This window comes from Elaeis guineensis, chromosome 8 (genome assembly GCF_000442705.2).
Source record: "Elaeis guineensis isolate ETL-2024a chromosome 8, EG11, whole genome shotgun sequence".
Taxonomy (NCBI): Eukaryota; Viridiplantae; Streptophyta; class Magnoliopsida; order Arecales; family Arecaceae; genus Elaeis; species Elaeis guineensis.
The window spans coordinates 128639154-128645153 of NC_026000.2; positions in this window are offsets into that span (position 1 = coordinate 128639154).

A 6000-nucleotide genomic window follows, 5' to 3' on the forward strand; every position below is an offset into this window, starting at 1 on the left:
ATTAGTAGGTTTCTATTTTTCGAGAAATAATGTATATCTTTAAGAACATGCCCTATTGCTAAGATACCAGAAACCTCAAGTAAGTATTCTAAATGTTGTTTATTTGTGTTTCTTACCGAAGATTTGTTAGACCACGTAGTTGGTGTAACAGTTTGAAGCATAATCATGAGAATAGTATAGTCAAGGCATGAGTTGAGAAAAGCATCGTTATCTAAATAAGAATAGACATACGAAATGGTTATCTCCAACCATAAAATCTGGTCCAATTGGGCATGTCTTGGACCAAAGTCGGTAGTCCTAGCCGACTTCAACCCAAATATGAAAAAAAAGATTTACGACTAAAAATAGAGATCATGATCACGATCCTTTGCTCGAGCTCTCACCATTAGGATTGGCCAAGGAGATATGGTCGGTGAGAACTTTGTGACGCCGATGCAAAATAGCCGCCAGCTATTGGAGCTACTTCCACCCGATGAATGATCATTAAGTTTATTCTATTAAACCCTCCCCATTTAATCCCCTTCTTCGTTGATTGATCCAGCTATCCTCAAGCCCTAACGTCTTTTCCTCTCCCTTTCTTCCTCCTCTTCAATGATCACCATGCCACTACAACCCAAAACCTCCTCATCTCCACAAAATCCCATCAATGCTCTGTTCTTTAGTTTGATTATGCCACCCTTGAATCGCAGAAATCTACAGCCATCAATCGAGATCTATCATCTCCATTGCTCGCTAGTAAGCCTCCTTCCCTCACCCTCTTTCACTTTCCCTCAAACAGAGCCCAATCCCTCCGATCTTCAGCCGAGTGGGTGCTAGTTTTTCTAAGCTTTTTTCTTTATGATTCAACCACTTCCATTGGCTGCTACATTTACCAGCCGTAGATGAAAACTATTGCGTGCAAAAGGTTTGGTATATCTTTTGTCTCGTATGTTTTATCCTTTCCAGCCATTTTATGATTTATGTCTTTCCTCTGGTTCTGTACGAGTTTGGTCATTATATATAAAGTTTCCATTACACTCTGAAATAGCTGTGCATTAATGTTGCAAATGTAGACATGCTAAGTTACAACCTTTTCTCTGCATACCGCATGTTGACATATTGCACCTCCTTTAAGTATTGACTTAATGTTTAATTTTTCCCTGCTATTACACATTCCCTTTCTTTCCTGCTATTGTACATGCTGGAAGAGCATGAGGCACACTCTACAAAGCCAAGATTGGTAAAAATTTCCTTGGAATATCATTATTTTACTGCATCATACATCTTGCTTGATAAATTAACAAAGTGTTGTGGACTTAACATAGCAATCAGTTTCATGCAGTCATAACTTCAATCTGCGAATTGTTTGTGCGGCAGAATGTAATTATTTATCTTTCTATCTTGAGTCTTCCTTTGGAATTCTAGCTAAACTAATTTGCACCTCAAAGTTCTCCGTACTGGGCTGGGTCCAATGCTCATTGGACTTAATAATCCAATACCGCATGGAGTCCTGGAGTATGCTTATCCAAGGCATCACCGCAGAATTTAATTATTTATCTCAAGTCTCACATGAGCAAGGCACCAAAAGCCATGCTTTTGTTTTACCAAAAAAAAAGCCATGCTTTTGTTCATCTAAATGCATAATCCAAGAGCCCATGCTGCATTGGATCATCAAATGGTCCAGTGACCATTGAACCAGAGGTACTAGCATAGAGATTTAGAGCTTCTGTTTTGCACCATCAAGTGTTGTTTAACTAACTTTGCAATGCTATTGAAGTTCCAAACTGATTTGCAGAAGTTTCTAAGTTGGGATTTGATTTTTATGGAAAATTTGTTTACTACAATAATTATCAGATTTAATTAGATGGCATGTTTCAATTTTATTTATATTTGGAAATCTATGAAGTTTTTGCAGTAATTCATCTGATTATTGTCTGCATTTTCCCCCTTTTTTGGTGTAAAAGGTTATCTTATCTTGGTGATCCAATTTCAGTTAGCAAGGATGAAATAATGTCTTTTCTGCCGGGCATTTATGTTTTTATTATTTTCTGATAAAATAAAGTATGACAGAGGTAAATGCGTTGAATATATAGAGCATGGCAGATTTTGCACTTTCAGTGTCATGATTTTCTTGAGGGATGATCTACACTCTTGTGTGCTGAAAAAGGCTAGCCATAGGGAAATAGAATGCAAACCAATAATTTAGGCTGTCCAGTGTGTTCTGCACTCTGAAATCATCTGGAAGATTTTGTATCTGAAAGCATTACAGTGTTGAGAGAATTAAATGCCACCATTGAGTCTTCATGAGAGTGTTAAAGGTAGCTTATATGTTTTCAGTTTTTCAGAAGTTTTATCGAGATAAGACATACCAAATGGCAATTTAAAATTTAACTATCTCAGCGTTAATTCCAGTCTCATTTAAATATCCAAATGTTGTGTAAAATCTTTGCTTTCCATCATGAGCTGGGGATTTAAGGACATGTCAGATTCTCTGTGACACATGTTGCATTTTATCCCTTTCTTATGATATACCTGAACTTATATTTTGAATTTTACTCTAAACATTCCATGCATGTCGAAATTAGTAGTGCTAGTCCAATTTTATGGTGTTCACGTTGGGCATATGTGCACCTTGATGATTGTGTATATTGTAACCTAATAGTGATCATTATTTGTATAGATCTGATGAAGACTTCTGACTTAGAGTTTCCTGTTAAGCAATTTCAATAGACAGTGATAGCTGTTTATTGGGCAGGCACAAGCTCTTTGATTGCTGCGGCTTTCTATGGCTGATAATTCGTCCAATTGCTTGTGATGGTAACCTCTACATTATGAATATATGTAAATTATCTGTCACTTGGGTTTGACCTGTTGATGTACAACCACTCTTATAGATAGATGTAAAATAAAGGCTAGCTGTTGTTTTTTTCTTAGTTCTTTTTCTTTTTTCTGTTTTTTAGTAATTTATATATGAGAACTACAAATTATGAAGGTATATCTTTACTCAGTCTTTCCTATGTGGTCAATATCTTATATAATGGCATCAAACATTCGGACATTTTTATATGCACGGATCAAGTACAGTATTTGTTAGTTTTTGTTACCAAATAATTTTTGTTGCAATCTTTGTTTAATTTTGTTTAGGCTGTCCATTTTATCACATTGGTAGCTTCATTTTTTAGCACTATAGTTTTTGTTGTTATCATGCCAATGCTGTGTCGTGCAAGCACAAATTCATTAGAATTTTATTATAGGTTCATTTAATATTAGATGTTTCTACTTGTTATTTAAATATACTTTTATAATTAAGTAGAAATACTTAATACAATTTGCATCAAAAGAAAAAAAATAATTTGTTTGATGTATTTGTTTCATGCTCTATTTGATGATTTACTATCCTAAGTAGTTATATAGTTCATATTTTGAAATCCATGCCTAATTTTTCAAGTAATGCTTCTTGCTAATTTTTATGATATGACTGATCGAATCGCTATAGGACAGTCAATATCATGATTTTAAATATCTTGGAACTTGTAGGGGAAGATTTTTTTTATCAGTCTGCCTTGCTAAAGATTTAAATAGAATTAAAATCCTAGAGTCATCAAGGGAGATAGAGTTTTACCTATAATGGACCTTTCAATAGTAGGAACATAATCTCTATGATAGGAGATCCTTTGAAGGAAGTTCAGTGTGTTAATAACAAGCTAATTGGTTGGTCAAAGAGCACATATGATTTATTTGATATAGAAGTCATAGACTCTCTATACTGATTACTGCTCTTATGTAGTAATTAGGAAGAGCTGTAGCTCTGAATAAGACCCAAGGTAGTATTTTCCATGAGATATGATAGATATCTCTGAAGGGACTTATGTATATGAGAGTATCCATACATAGCCGTATATATGAGATTTGGACTATCTCTATTAACTCTAATGAAAAATAAAGATACGTATGTAGGGCCACTAATGCATAGACTAACGATGAAGAAACTCTGTACTATATGTGTGTAGTTGAAGTCTGGGTCAAAAGAACGTAGTTCAAGATTTGATTCATTCTATTTCTTTCAAATAAAAACTATCACACTAAGTAAGGTTAAGTCATCTTATCCATTGCATAATATAAGCATCTAAAAATTTGTATTATTTTATTTTATAATTTTTTTAAAAAAATTGAGTTTTATGAGGGATTGTTGGAGAAAAACTCAAAATTTTCCTATAATACTGCACTAAGTATTTCAATTTTACCATTTAAATATTTTAATTTCTTCATTATTATGATTTTAATTTCTAATGATATGATTGAATAACTACGGGACATAGCCAATATCATGATTTTAAATATCTCGAAACTTATGGGGAAAGATCTTTTTATCAGCCTACCTTGCTAAAGATTTAAATAGGACTAAGATCCTAGAGTCATCGAGGGGGATAGAGTTTTGCCTATAATAGACCTTTTAATAATAGGAACCTAATCTTTATGATAAGAGATCCTTTGAAGGAGGTTCAATATGGTAATAACAAGCTAATTGGTTAGTGATGTGCAAATCTTAAAATTTGTAAATAAAACCGCAAGCGCACAGTGTACAGAGTAGCACGACTAGCGAGTACGGGTCGATCCCACAGAGACTTGGTTTAAAAACGATTTTCAAATCTATGCTCAAGCGAGCTTTAACGAAAATCGAAAATCGAAAGTTGTTTGCTAAAGACAATAAAACTAAGGATCTAGGGTTTTTGAATCCACTAGATCTAGATTAGGGAATTCTACCTAGAATTTTTCTTATTGATCCTAATGACTACTCCTCTTGTCTTTCCCAAGCATAGATTATGAAGGGACTAAGGTCCAACGATAACCCATCAAGATTCTTTACAGGGGAGTAGTAACTAGGATCCCTTAGGGTTTTCTCCTCCTATGCACTGAATCAAGCATGAACTATGAAGGGACTCTGACCCAACTGTAGTTCATCAAAAATTCTTGGCAAAAGAGGAAGAAAAAGAAATCCTAAGAAAAAGAAAGAACCCTATGTAAAACTCCTACTCATGATCTAGCTTCATCGCAAACCCTAGAAGGGATGCTTAGCTAGACATGATCTAAATCTACTTGCAAAATTTAAATGCAGAAAAATAAACTACCCTAATTTCATAAATTAAACTAACCTAATTGCATAAAATTAAATTACATAAATTAAACTATCCTAATTGCAAAAAAAATAAATTGCATAATTTAAACTAACCTAATTGCATAAAATTAAATTGCATAAATTAAACTATCCTAATTGCAAGAAAAATAAATTGCATAATGTAAAGAGATAAAATCGCATAAAAATAAGATTTTATAAAAAAAAATTATTACAAAAATTTCAAAGCTCGAGGCTTGAGAAGAAAGCTAAAAACCCCACTATCTAGGGTTACAAGCTTGATCGGAAGGCAAGACTCATTAAAACAAGGGCCTTTGGAGGCTTTTTATAGGTATTTGGGGGTTATAAGGTTTCAAAATTTTAGATGTGGGACTAAGAGTTTTAGAGGGTGTTAGGGGGTTTAGGGGCTCAAATCTCGCTCAAAAAGTACTTAAATCCATCAAGAAACCCTAGAAATTGTTTCAGCCATCCGATCTTCATCTAAAGGACCCAATTCATCTAATAAATCAAGCCGGAAGCGATTCTGGGCCGTCGGATCATGATCTGGGTGAAGCGCTGTCGTTGGATCGCGCTGCAGAGATGGGATCAGGTCGGATGCGTCGCGGACCGTCCGATCAAGGCGCTGGAAGATTTCGTCCATTGGATCGCGCTGCAGAAGGATCCCGTGTTGTCCTAGTGTTATTGATTCTTGCAATTGCCTTGATTACGGTTGGATCTTGACCGGCTGCGATGGTGGTCGTCCGATGGCGCAAAAATATGGAGCGTTGGATCTTGATTAGAAAAGATCGGACCATCGAGTGATGTGAAGTTACCAGGTTGCCCTTCGGACCTTCTTCTCTCTCCTCATGAGCCCTGGACCGCGCGCGTGGATCGGGCTCGCGATGCGT